Source organism: Ursus maritimus, unplaced genomic scaffold (genome assembly GCF_017311325.1).
Source record: "Ursus maritimus isolate PB19 unplaced genomic scaffold, ASM1731132v1 scaffold_14, whole genome shotgun sequence".
Lineage (NCBI taxonomy): Eukaryota > Metazoa > Chordata > Mammalia > Carnivora > Ursidae > Ursus > Ursus maritimus.
Window position 1 is genome coordinate 69313121 of NW_024423786.1, and position 14266 is coordinate 69327386.

Sequence of the window (14266 nt, forward strand, 5' to 3'; positions counted from 1 at the left end):
ACACACACACACACACACACACACAGAGGCACACTCACGCACGCGTGCACACACACACCTCTTCTATCACTGCCATGCCATCTGGAATGTGTCTGTTCCTCCTAGCAGACGTCGATTAGGGGCTGTGGAGCCATTGTAGGCATAAAACGTCCCCTTCTCTGACTCCCAGTAACGCAGGACAGCAGCACCTGCCTCCTGTTTTTGATATCATAGGTGCGTAAACAGATTACGTGGCCCAGAGTGAGGGAGTGCATGCTAATGGGGGACAGAGCCGCAGTCCCTTGGCCACAGAGGAGCGCCCCACAGCTGGGTGTGAGGTAGCCCCGGCCCTCCTGGTCGGCCCCTCCCGTCTCTATCTCCCAGGGTCAGCGCCAGGGCACTCCAGGCCAAGAGCCCATCTGTTTATGATTTCAGGGGCTCGGGGCCCCTGGCGAGGTCTAAGCAGCCCCAAAGCAGGATCTCGGATCAGGAAATGACCCCGAGAAGGGGTGGGCCCTTCAGGACAGAGCAACTGGATTCACAAACCAGGCTGGCCTGCAGCGTCCAGGCTAAAGGTCCCCCTAAGTGGGGGCCAGGTCACCCCAGAAGGCCCTCAAAGGAGGGGGGAGGAGCAAGGAATGTTCCAGCCTCAGGAGAAATCACATCGAGGAGTCTGGCAGTCAGCCAGAGGCCGTGGGGGGATCAGGATTTACCCACAACCAAGAGGCAGAAAGAAAGGCCCGGGCCCCCAGGAGGGCCCCGGGGACGGTCCAGTTCCCAGCCATTCCCAACAGCGAAAGAGGAAAGGGGTGGCCTGCGTCAGGCCACAAGATTCCAGGGTTACATAGGAGAGACCAGAAAGGAATAAAGAGGTACAGAGGAGAGACAGACACACAGACGTGAGAAAGAGGACAGAGATGGGGAGTGGGGGGATGGGGGGCTCCCCCAGGAGGTCCAGCTCACTCCTGTATTCTCTGCCTGGATCCCACTTACATGCCTTTTGCAGTACTGGGGCTGACCAGGGAGGGGGCCAGGGGAGGGGCTCCATCCAGCTGAGCAGGGCAAATCCAGGGCAACCAGAAGCCCCCAGGAGCCCTGTTAGCGCAGCCCGGGCCCACCTCCCCCGACCTCGGCAGTCAGCTGACCCTGACTCAGGGAGAGATGCGCCCGGGGCTGCTGCGAGAGGGGACCCGTGTCGCGCGAGGTAAGCCCCAGCCCACCAGGCTCGTCAAAGCCAGCGGGCCCCGTGACGCACACCCCCCGGCTGGCAGTGGGCAGTGGAAGTCACTTTTATTAGGGTGTCACAGGCTGGCAGGCGGGGTCAGCAGCGCCCCCCGCCAGGAAGGCCTGCTCCGGAGCACGGCCGCACTCCGCCTCTGTCCCCGGCCGGCGTTTATGAGCCCGGAATGCGCAAACCCAGGCCCGCTCTGGAGTCGCAGCCTCGTATATCTGCACAAATTACATTTCGGCTTTTATTAGCCCCAGATCGCTCCCATTTCCTGCTGGATATCATTAACATTTCTACAGCTTTTTTTTTCTTATTTTTTATTTTTCTTCACATTCTCCAAAATGCATTCCCAGAAACATTACTTAAAAAGAGCGAGTGCTATGACCAGTGTCCTCCCCCCCTCCTTTAATCAGTCCAGCTGCTGCGTCTTTTAATTTAGCCGAGCTGTATTAAAGGCGGGTTTCCCAATACCCACGAGCAGCTGGATGCGGTGAAAGCATCTATCTCTAAGAAAAGACAGTTCAATTAAAATACGAGAAGCCCAGTGCCTGATGGAGAACGCAGGCAAAAATGCTCACCCCAACACCACCCTCCAACCCCAGGCGGCGGGAGGGGGGAGAGGGAGGGTTGCAGGAACAAAGGCATGGCATCAAAGCCGGGAGCCAACGAGGTCCGCCAGCTCTGCCAGGAGAAAATGGGGCTCTGCCTCTTTAAGAGCTGCCTCAGGCCTGCCACAGGCTCTGTTGTTATTAATTATTATGATTATGATTACTTTTCAAGAGCACTAGGACAGGACAAGGAGGGGGAGAGAGGCAGGCAGCAAGCAGGGGTGGGTGGCAGCAGGAGGGGGCCCCTTTGGCAGAGATGGTGACCTCTGAACCTGGGGAGGGGAGGAGGGGGCAGAGGGGGACAGAGCGGGGTTTGGCCTTAGTGAGTTCAGCTGGAAGGAGAAGGGGTGGGTGTCGGGGCGGGCACCCCCCAATACATCCTCACGGGGCTCCTTCGGGTCCAGTCCAGCCTCCCCATCCTTGCTTCCCCCACCGCCTTCTTGCGGACCCTGGGTCAAGGCCTGATCTCTGAAGTTCTTGAGGGGAGGGAGGAAGTCGGCCTTGAGCGTCCTCTAGGCACCAGATAGGATGCTTAGGACAGAAGTCCCTTATGACCACTCCTGGAAGGTACTCTTCCCAGGTCCCTGGGCCGAGGGAGCAGAGCAGGCTCCCAGAGGGACACTCCCTGCTGCTCTCCCTCCATCTACACAGCCAGGAAGTGGGGGCGGGGGGGGCATGATGAACCTAGCCCTCTGCCCTCCCGGCAAAGGCACTGGGGAGGGGCACCCTTGGCATTGGCCGGAGTGCTTACTCTGCACAGTTAACACTTTGAGTATTCTGTCCTTCCAGAGAAACAAGGTGAGGTTCAGAGAGCAAGAGACCAACATTCGAGCCCACCCACAGTGAAGTTCCTTTTGCTGGATGACCAGACCAAGGGCGCACGTTCCATTCCCTGGACCCCACACCAAGAACTCCCACCTAGAGGAAGGCATCTCGGAGTGTGGCAGCAAGAAGGTGCTGGAAGGGGAGGGCAGAGGTCCCCTCTGCAGCCTCTGAGGCCCTGAAGGCCAGGCTAGGACCCCCCTCTTATTCGGGGGGCCGGACCCACCTCAGGGAGGTCCACTCGTGAGCGGTGGTGGTCCCTGGCCACCTGCTATCACCCAGGTAACTGCTGTCCCTGCCTGGACAGCCTCAGAGAGAGGTCCCTGGGCCCACTGACCCTCCAGTGCCCCGAGTCTGGGAAATGGGCACAGGGTGGGCCAGAGCTCCCACAGTTCCCATAGGGGACCCTGGTGGAGCCCAGCTGGGAGGCTGTAGCTGGAGGTTTTCCTGAGAGACAGGGGTGCTGGGAGAGGGGCAGGGTGGGAGATGGGGAGGAAGAGAGAGGGAGGAAGGAAGGGAGAGGAGGGAGAGAGAAGGAAGCTTTCAGTTCCCAGCAGCGGCTGAGGCCACTGGTTCCATCCCACCCACTTACCCAAGGTTGTTTTATGACCCCGTTTCCTGATTTGTAGCTGCGGGGACAAATGCAAAAACCCAACCCACTCAAGGCGTGGAACTAGGAAGAAGGAGAAGGTTACCTGGGTCAGGAGGCTGGGGATGGGGCCAGGGGTGTCCAGTGAGGAGTGAGGAAGGTAGGACCACCCTGAGCCTCCCCGTCTGTGGTGGGCGATGAATACTAAGTAGGGAACGTTGATGAAAATCATGAATCAGTAGCCAGCTTTCCTGCCGTCCTGTGGGGCCTACTTTGAACCCTAAGGGCCTGGCTTGAATAGGGGAAGGGATGAGTTTCCAAGGAATGCACAAGCCAGACAACCAGTCCCTGCAGGTCCCAGGGACAGGTTAGGGTCCTTGGCCTAAGGGCTAGTGGGGAGGGAGGGACCCGAGCCAGCGGGGAGAGCCCTGCTTGGGGCAGACGGGGCCCATCCTGGGGCATAAAGAATCCCAGAGAACAAGGCAGCCCCCACCTCAAAGGAAGGCCTCTCAAGACCACCCCGTTTGGCAGCACCCTTAACACACCTGACACGCACCCCTCCTCATTCATGGGCACCCGTGCACGCTCCATGGGAGAACTCCACGGGAGTCCAGCATCTGCCTCTGCAGGGCCTCGGGTGGGAGGACCAGGGGGCTGGAGGTCCTACATACTCAGAGGCAAGGTACGGGGTGAGAAGGGCAAGACACCGCAAGACCTCCTCATACGCTCTCCAGATGTGGGGCGGGCCCCCAGCCAGGCTCTGTCTCTGAGGCTAGGAACCCCCGGTGAGGTGGGATCTCGGGGCTCTTTGGAGGAAGTCTGAATGGGGAGCTGAGGCTTCTGGACTCTCCAGATGTCTGGAAAGCCTTCTCCTGCAGCCCACCAATGCTGTCTCCTCCAAGGCCCCAGAGACCCCCCCTAAGGCCCGTAAAGTTCCTGTCCTCAGGGTCTAACCACCAGGACGCCGCGCCCCTGGGGCATCACAGGGTGTGTGGAGCGTGGACTGCGCTAGTTTCTGGAAGCGCCAGGCCCACTTAGGAAGCCACAACACCATTTCCGGGAGGAGTAACCTGCGGGAGTCCCACAGCCCAGCGACTGGGCAATAGGACCCAGATCTCCGCTTGGGTGCCTGACTTCTAAACTGAGCCCCACTCCACAGCCACACCCCACTGCCCCAGAGCGCAGTTTCTGGGATGCGGTGGTCACCGGGCCCCCCACCAGGCCCCCCCCACCGACCTGGGCTGTCTGAGCTGGAGGGGCCCTGGAGTCCAGGTGGCTAGCCAGCTGTCCCCCGCTGTTGGCATTCCAGAGCCCCCCCTGGAGTGGGGTGGGGGGGAGACTCACCTATTATCAGCTCCATACTTACCAGTCTCTTGTGGACAGTGATTGTTTTTAGATCATTTTATTCACCATTCAACAAAAAAGAAATCACCACCTCTCCCCCTCGCTGTCAAAATGAGGACAAGAAGAAGGGGGGACAGCTCCTGACTGCTGAGATGTCACGGGCTGGGAGGGCTGGGGTCTGGTGGCCCACACATTCAGGGACCCCGGGGCAGCAAAACAACGGGCTGGCTCAGAGGCTGCCATGGGAGTCTGAAGGGACCCACGGGGTGGCGGGGGGCTCTGGGTCTGCTCTGTGATCCTCCCCGTCAAACCCCAGCAGTTCCTGGCCCAGCACGCACCCGTGCAGCCGAGCAACGTGGACGAGACGGGATCTGCATGTCCGCTGGCTCTGAGGGCAGGAAAAGGTGAGAGAGAGCCCAACCTCTCACCCTGGCCTGTCCTTGAGGGCCACCCCGCGTGCCCCAAGGGACCCTGACTTGCCTGCGGAAGTGGCTTCATCAGCTAGTGGCTGTCCTGCCGCTTCCTGTGCTGGGAAGTCCGCACGCCTTGCTCCCTCGGCTCCTACGAGACTTCGCTCATGTCACCTTCCCGGGGACCCCTCCCTGGCCGCTGTGCTTGGAAGAGCACCCCTTGCCCGCCTCCTCCCCTACTTCTATCAAGTGCTCACCTCCTCGTCATAAGCCACGAGGCTGGCTGGCTTTCCGGCTGGACTCTCCTCTTTACAACTACAGTTCCCCGAGAGCAGGCGTTTTGGCTTTTGTTCACAGCTCCATCCCCATATCCCCGAACAATAAATACGTATTGAATGAATAATGTGTCAGGGTCACATTAACCCTATGGAAATATCCAGAACCAGCCGTCGATGGCATCGAAGAGAACAACCGGGTGGGCATGGGGGGCTTACTGCCACAACCGCTCATTCATTTGGCGAAGAAGCTCCTTCGGGCCTGGCAGGCAAAGCACCTGAGGGAAGCTAGCAGGTGGGGACGAAGGCACGCCGAGGGCCCCCGGTCCCAAATAAAGTGAGGGGGCCCCCTGAACTCCAGCAGACAGCTGCTGTCTCGTAGGACGGAGGGCGCCAGAACTTTGGAATTGTTGTTGTTGTTTTTAATAAAAGGGAAGTCTCTCATTTTATTAAATGTTATCGACCAAGTAAAAAGTTTAACACCCCAGAGCCGAAGAGGGCCCCCCGTCCGTGGGCTGCAGCTCCTTACAAGCTCCCGGGGGTCACATGCTGATGCAACTGGCGCACGCGGACCTTCGCAAGGGCAGAGCCGGGCCCGGTCAGGAGCGGAGTTTGGGCACCTGGCAGGCGGTCATGGCACAGGCCAGCGCTCAGTGTGAAGGAATGAGAACGGGGAGGAGGGGGAGCACCCAGAACCTTCCCTGGGCCCTGGGAGAAGTCCCGAGACCAGCACGAACCAGGGCTCAGGGAAGGAGGCAAGGCCCGAGCGGCTGGGGCCCTGAGGGAAGGTGAAGCTCAGGGGTGCACTGAGGTGGGGGAGCCGCAAGGGCTGGGAGGCAGGAGGCCTGGGGACCCCAGGGATGGTAATAACCTTCAGAGCATTCCACCCCAGGCACCAGATGAGACCCTGCTGCCCCCCCCCCGCCACTTGCTGGGTCCCTGCAGGGCTCCTTGGTGGCACTTATCACAGTGGTAATTACATAATTAATGGTATAATGAGCTGCTTTACATGTGCCTGGGCAGAATGTAGCCTGATGAGGGCAGGGGCTTCTTCATCTGTTTGGTCCTATGCCTTAAGCGTAGGAACTGTCCCCACGAGGCGCCCATTAAATATTGCCTGGATGGCTGGGCAGATGGGATGGGGGAGGGGCTCAGTGCTGGCTTGGGTGCCTCATTTAATCTCCCGCAGCTGTAAGGGATGCGGCCCAAAGAGAAGCCCCACGATGACAGCCAGGACACGTGCAGTAGCCAATCAGGAAGGAACGGCCAGGCTTCCACTCTGTCCTCCACATACTCCCTGCGTCACAGCCCCTCCCTCGTCAAGCCATTTCTGTGCAGCTTACAGCCAGGTGAGGTGGGGTGGAGTTGGGTGCTGAGGATAGAGAGGAAAAAGCAGCAGGGCCCCTGCCCTCCTGAGGCTGACAAACACCCAGGAGGCTGCGGGGTGGGGAGTGGAGGTGGTCAGGGGAGTCTGGCAGGAGGGTGTAATTATGTATGGAAGGGTGAGGGCCCACCGGACGGAAGGAGCGGCCTGACTGAGGCTGGAGGCAGGACAGAACAAGTGGGGCCCCTGCACTTATCCCCCCTCCCCCCCTCAGGGGCCAGGCTGCCAATGGTCAGACGCCCTCTGATCTCATGACACCAATCCCTGGCAATCCTGCAAAGTCACCCCAATTTGTTAGCTGCCTGTACGGCTGCTGGGGGGCCAGCAGTCTCCTCCATGCCTTTGGGGCCCAGCAGTCTGTGGCCCAGGCTGGAGAGGGGTCTCCGGCTTGCTTCCGACCTGGTGCTGCGTACACCTCCCTCGGCCTTCCGCCCACAGGGCCAGCTGCCAGCAGAGAGCCACCAGACGCCACCTGCTACAGAGCAGACTAGGTCAAACTTCCCCCTCGTTTTGCAGAGGGATTAACAGAAGCCCAGAGAGGGACAGTGACTTGTCCAGGAGGCCCAGCAGGGCCGAGATCCCTCTACAGCTCTGGGCCCCCTTGGTCAACCAGAAAATGAACTCCGAGCTAGAAGCCAAAAGGGGGAGGGGTCAAGGTCCTCCCGTCGGACACCCCAGCTTCCCGGAGGAGCCAGGGAATGTTCCCCCTCTTCCCCAGCCTGGCCGGCGAACAACCCCTCCCTTCCCTGCCTTTGACACCCCCTCTGCGCAGCATCCTGACAGTCGGGGAGGCTCGGCAAGCCAGCCCCTCCCAGCACCGTTCCACCTGGGGGAGCCAGGGAATTGGCGCCCCCCCTCCCCCCAGCCCCCAGGGGAGGAAGCCGCCTGTCAGGCCGCCACGGCGTGTCAAATCCTCTTGCTGCCTAATTGTGAGACGGCGGCGTTTAAAGAAACGCTTTTCTGGCCGCCTGCCACACCGCAAACTGCTTGGTATAATTTTATTATTAAGGAGAGAGAAAAGGAGGGAGGGGGGTTGGGAGAGAGAGAGAGAGAAAGGGAGAGAGGAGGAAATTGCTTAGTCCAAGTCAGCTGGTGGAGTATTCTGCTCAATGTGAAAGCGGGGACGGCTTTCCAGTTGGCAAGCTGACTTCGTTAATTGCGCATTCAGTCTCTACTTAGGGTAATTGAAACGAAGCGGGGCCCAGGTCTGACAATTAGGGTCTGCGACGAGGCCATTAACCCTTTCCGCTACCGCCCCCCCCCGCCCCCGCTGGCTACCACGCGGCCGCTGCAAGTGGGGGGAGGGCCGTGGGCACCCCCCGCGAGAAGCCACTCCGAGGCCGGGGGCAGGGAGCCCCACGCGGAGGCGCGTACTGCGGCAGGGGGCTGCCGGGCGAGCGCCCCAGCGCGAGCAGGGTTAACCCGGTGCCGCGAGTCCGGGAGCCCGGCGAGGGCCGAGCTGGGGATGGGGGAGCCGCGCAGGGTGTGCGGGGGTTGTTTGCGGCCTCACCGCCCCTCTGCAACAGATGTTTCAGCCGTGTAAGACAAAGGCAGAGCGCCTGCTGCTGCCGGGAGAAAATCCGCAGGACTCCCTCAGGGGCAGGTAAAATTTCACCTTCTATTTGTGTTCCCCCCTCACACCCCCGCTCGCCCCCGCCCGGTTTCCCGGCCTCTGCGCCAATCCGGAAAGCGCCACCAAAGACGCCGCGCCGCCTCCTCCGCAGCCCAGCCCGCTGACCCCAGCAAGGTCACGGCGACCTCGGGCTCCGCCAGCAGCGCGCCCGCCCGTCCTCCGCCGGCGAGGGGTGCCTCTCGGAGCCCGGCCCCCTCCCGGGGCGCCCCCCGTCCGCGATCCGCGGTAATTGGAGGCGCCGGGAGAGACAGGAAGGGGGCGCTGCGCTCGCCACGAGGCGGAGGCGGCGCTGGACGCTCCGCGCCTCCCTCCTGCCTGCGCTGGGACCCCGGGGGGCTCTGCCCCCCCAGCCCCCATCATTCATCTCCCTGATTCCCGCTGTATCCGCCCTCGGAAGTCAGCCGAGTGAAGCAGCTGTTCCTTGCACACTCCACTTGACCAAAGATGATGATAAATGAGGCCCGGGCTGCGTCGGGGACGCGGCGGCGGCCGCGAGGGGCGCGCAGGGCGGGGCGTACGGCCCGCAGCCCCCTCCCCGCGCCTCGGAAAGGGCGAGGACGCGGAGGACAGAGGCCGAGGGGCACAATCAAAGGGCCGCGCTTCCCTCCCGGCGCGCGGCGCAGCCCCCACACCCGGCTGCGAGCAGGCGGCGGGCGGAGGTGCGCCCGGAACGCCGGGGCCGAGGCGGGGACCTTTTCCCCGCGGCCCGCGCCGCGGCCCCGCCCCCGCCCTCCCCACCCCTTCCCCTAAGGCCGCGGTCCCCACGGCGCCCTAGCCCCCACCCCCCCGTGCCTCAAACCTATTAACGCTCGTAAATAATGAATAATGGAGCGCTTCCCTCCAGCCGCGCGGGGCTGCGGGCGGGGGCCGCTGCCAGCTGCGCCCGGGCCTGGGGAGGGGGCGCCCCCCGGCCGGGTGCAGGGGGCCCGGGCGCGCGGCCCCGCACACGTGCAGCCGCGGCGCGCAGGCGGGCACCCCGCCCCGCGGAGGAGGGGGAATCCCGCGCTGCCCTCCCCAACGCCACCTCCCCTGGAGTCCTCTGGCACCGAACGAGGCGAGAGAGCGCGCTCGAGCTTCCCAGCCGGAGAGGGTTATTTTTAACCTGCCCCCCTTTCTATATCTGCCTCTCGGGTTTGCGCGCCCGCCCGCCCGCTCCACCAGCCGAGGACGCGGGCTCCTCACCTCGCTCGGCGGCTCCGGCCTCTGAGCGCCTCCCCCGGCCCGCGGCCCCCGCCCCTGCGCGGGCATCGCGCGGCTAAATCTCAGCCTGGAAAGGACCGATTAGGAGCCGCGTGCCTTTCTGCGAAATATTGGAACCGGGTGGGGTGGGGGCGGGGAGCCCGGCGCTCTCGTCCCCTCGCCTCCCTCCCTGCTCGCCGTGACTGCGAGAGGCGGCTCCGGCGCTCCCTCCGCAAAACAGGGGGCGGCCAGGCCGGGGCGCCGAGCCCCCCTTTGCTTTTCGCCCTTCACTCCTCAACGCCCACCCTTCAGTCATCGACAAAGCTGGAGCTTCTAACACACCGACCCTCCGGCAGCGGCGGCGCCAAGTGGGGCGCTGCCTCCCCCATCTCGGCCTCCTCCCTGAGCCACTCCAAACAAACACACCATTTAAACAGCAGCGGGCTTGCACACCAACTTCAAGGCGGACCCCGCCCGTGCCCGTGCCAAAGGCGCACCGGGGGGCCTCTTTCCCCAGCCTTGTCTCCCTCCCTTCAGCCGTGGCCTCCTTAAGGGCCCCCCTCGCCCCTCCCTCCCATTCCCTTCCCTTTCGCGCCCAGCAGCCCACACCCCCCACCCCACCCCCCTTCCTCAGGGGAATGAGGCAGCAGGAAGTTCATGTCCATTCCCATTACCTTGCTCTCCAAAAGGCCACCCACCCAAACCCCAGCCTGTCCTTACCCCCAAAGGAGGGGGCAGCAGAGGAGCTGGCTGAGCTCAGAAACCCCCTCCAGGCTTCGACTGGATCAGTCACTTGACATTTTCCAGACTCTGCTCACGCCCAATCCTGGAGACACACAGGCACAGGGCCCCCTAAGGACCCCCCTCCCCCCCATGAGGTGGGGTAAAAGACAACTGCTGCAAAATACAGGGGAAAACTGTGGAGGAAGTGGTGGGCTGAGAAGGGAGAAGGGCGTTCCAGCAGCAGGGATCTGCCTGGCTTAGTGGCAGGAAAGAACACAGCGTATTTGGGAATCTGAGCTGGATTTCTCTCCCCAGCTTAGCTGGAGGGTAGGGGAGGGCCCGGCCCCCAACCCAAGGGAGCTGCCTCTGGCTGGGATTATGGTAAGAAGCCTGGCAGGCTGGTGTGTGTGTGTGTGTGTGTAAAGGGTGTGAAGATGCGTGTGGACTACAGATGTGAGGACAGCAGGTGCCACCAGGCTTATCCGATGACACCTTTGGGCCAGGAGCTGGAGCTGGGGGGCCCAGCCGGCCCTGGAGGTGAGGCGGGTCCAGGAGGCGGGTCCAGGAGAGTGAGGGCCCCCTAGCACATGCAGGGCCTGGCAGGGCAGAGTGGGGGTTCTCCAGGGACCTCCCCCCGCCCCCCAGCCAGGCTAGATACTGAGCCTGGGGCCACCCTCAAATCTAGAAAGTTCTCGGTAACCTCAGACTATCAGATGGGGTGTAAGAGCGGCAGCATCAGACAGCATGCTGTCTGGCCCCCTCCTATGGCCAAGGTGCCTTGATAGATTTTACTTCTAACCCTCAAATTGCCCTTCTCGGAGGTGACGTCACCTCTCAATTCACAGCCGTGGAAACAGCTCCAGAGCGGGGAAGGGGCCATTCTGGGGGCCTTTCCCAGTCCCCCCCGCAGCCCCCGGGCCTGCCTAGGGCCTGGAGCTTGTTTGCTTTGCTTCTCGGCAGGTGGGCAGCAGGGAGATACCCAGGGGCTTGAGGGCGCAAGATAATGAGGTCCTGGTTTGCTCCTTCAGAAATTTCAGAAAACTGGTTTTCTCAGGAGAAAGAAAGGGCAGGGACTCGGTGTAGCGGGGAACTGGAGAGAGAAGTCACAGTGCCCGCCACCAGCAACGCCCCCCACCCAATTCCTCCAGCAGATCCAGTTAGCTACAGCGCCCAGCCCCCTGTTGAGGGTCCCCAGGTGGGGCCTTGGCTCCTGAGGCTGCAGAGTTATCGTAAGTGAAGCCTGGAGTCCACACAGGCCTCATGTATTCATCTGTAGCCCAAACAGAAATCTCACACACCACACACCATGGCTTTTCCAATGAGTACAGCTGTTGTGATGGATAACTTACAAATTCATTTAGGGCCTAGTGGCTCTGGGGGGTTTTAGCCCTCTGCCCCCAACAACACACTAACAGTTTCTATTTTGATAGGAAAAGCATCCCTGGCCTGAGACTGGGTGCAGAGTGGGGGACCCCTAAGGATGAACAGCTGGGACCATGGGACCACCCTGTCCTCCTGGCTACCACTTCCTCCCGACCCCCACTGCCCTGGCTGCCCCCCCTCGCCAGGAAGGGAACTTCCATTTCTGGGCAAGCTTGGATGGATGGCCTGCTGCCCCCAGCAATCCCTGGGTGTGTGTGTGTGGGGGGGATCCTGGCCAGCCCCCCAGACACGTAGCCCGGTGACCAGAAGCACAGACTTTTGGGGAAAGTGAACCACCAGCCACTGTCCCAGAGGCTGGGCCGGAGGTGGCCTGGGCCGGCTTGCCTCAGGATGGAAAATATTTGCCTTTGGTTTTCAGCAGCCGCCTCCTCCTCCTGATTTCCCTCTCTTCCACACAGTTGTGAAATGTGGAGGTGCTTAAGGGTAAAAGGGAGGGAAGGCAACTGTGTGAGTCCCGGGGCTGGCCGTTTTGAACAGCACTACGTTTCTCCCAAGGTGAAGAGAATCCTTTCCGCCTGCTCTCCGGCACCCCGACTTCCCTCTGCCCAGGCCCCGGCCCCTGCCAGAACTCCAGTCGCTCAGCATCTGGGGGAGAGAGCCTCTTCCAGCTGTACCCGGCTCACGCCGCCTGACCCCAGTGCTGTCTGGTTCTGGAAAGCTGTTCCGGAGAATCCTTCTTGGCTGTTCTGTGGTGCTGGTGACCACGTGGGGAGCGGCAGCCGCGAGGTCAGATTCACGAGGGCCAGGCCTGCCAACGGTGAGGGCTCCCAGGCGGCTGGCCGTGTGGTTCTGGGGTGCAGGAAGGCAGCATCCTGCCTGAGCCCACGTGACCGTAAATGCTTGTGCCCGGATGCCTCACGGCTCTGGGTTCAAATCCCGCTTCTGCACGCGATCTGCTGACCGGCCCCGGGCAGTTCCCTGAACCTCTCTGTGTGTCCTCAGCCGAAACCTCATTACCACCACCCACGGTCAGCGCGAGATGGGAGGCTATGCTGAGCTTCGCACCTGGTAGCGCCTCTGGCAGTGTCCATGGGGGGCGAGGGCCAAGTGCTGTACTCGGTCTCCGGGGGAACTGTGCGTGTGTCTGAGACAAAGCAGGTCTTCCGGCAGGTCGGGCTTTATGGGGGATGATGATACCCCCTGAGCTGGGGAGGCTTCTGGGACGCAGAATGAAGGTCTGTCCCCAGACTGTGTCCCGTCCCCCGCAGTAGGCGCGTTATCTTCCCAGCTGGGTGTTTCTCACAATGCTACTGTGCACGTCCTAGGAAGAGGCAGATTCCGTTGTGGGGGGCCAGGCGTGGGGCCCGGGATCCCGCAATCCGAAAGAATCACGGGCCACTCCGGCTAGAGTGAGATCTCAGCCCTCAGACTCTCCGGGTCCCACTGAGTCCTGGAGGCTGGGGTCGGTGAGGGGCTCCGGGTCCTGTCCTGTTGTGAGGACCCAGGACCAGGCTCTGAGAGGCTCTGCGGCTCTGAGCCCGACGTCTCAGAGCGGAGTCCCTGCGGTGATGCGAGCAGCCCCCAGGACTCTGCATTTGGCATTGCTTCCGGCCAGTGACACACTGATGAAAGCCAGCTTTGCGCTGCTAAGCTTTGCGACCATTTTCAGGCCGGGCTTCCAGGGCCTCAGTGTCCCCATGGGCACAGTGGAAAGCCGGGAAAAAGTGATTCCACACTTTCCATCGATGGTTCCCCAGACCCTCTTCTGTTTCCTGGGCCCTTCCAAAGGTCCACTGTCCCCAGGGGTCTACCCCTAGGGGGCTGCATTCCTGGGGATCCAAAGGTCACCCAGACTGAAGGATAAACAGCACCCAGTTCTTGCTGGCTGCCCTTTTGTGCCACAGGCACCGGACCAATAAGCACTTCGCACTCACAAACCTCATTCTCCCGGGGTGGGGGCTGGTGCCATTAACACCTTGTTTTACGGAGAGCTGAAACCCACCGCCTGAGAGGTCACACCATTGGTCGGGGGTACAGGGCCTGCAGTGACTGGCCTCCCGTTCTTTCCAGCCCGGGCCCCCCAAACATACACGGCCTTTGAGGGTTTCCTTATAGGAAATAGCCAAGTTGATTTTCTAGGCCCGGAGCAGGTGTGGACGTGGCGTATTGCATCTACCTGGCCAGTTAGGGTGTGGGGCAAGACGGGGTGTGGGGAGCGAGCCAGTACAATCTCTCCGGAGAGTTTTCTGGCAGTACAGACCCAAATGAAAACTGCATGTGCCCTCTGGCCCCGCCGTCTTGCTCCCAGCCCGGCCCAGAGCCTTCTAAGTAGGGCGAGGACCCTGGTGTCCTTCGCAGCAGTGAAAGGCTGGAGAGTCCCTGCAGCGTCCACGAGAGGAGGATGAAGGACAGACACTCGGGGAATTCCACCCAGTGCAGTCTAGAGAGTAAGGATGGGCTCTGTGCACGGATGGGGTGTAGTTTCACGTCGGGGAGAAAAGCACAGTGGAGAAAGTACGCAGAGATGTGCTCCGCTGTATGAAAGGGGAAAGTGTATTCGATTTTTTTTTTTTTTTTTAACCAGGAGCATATAACCCTTACAAAAGGATTTTGAAACTTTATGGCTAAATCTCCACCCCTGGGCTATGCGAGGCGGCTGAGGAAGGAGCCTGGTCTGGAGCTCTAGCCTGGCACGGCTCCGTTCCAGCA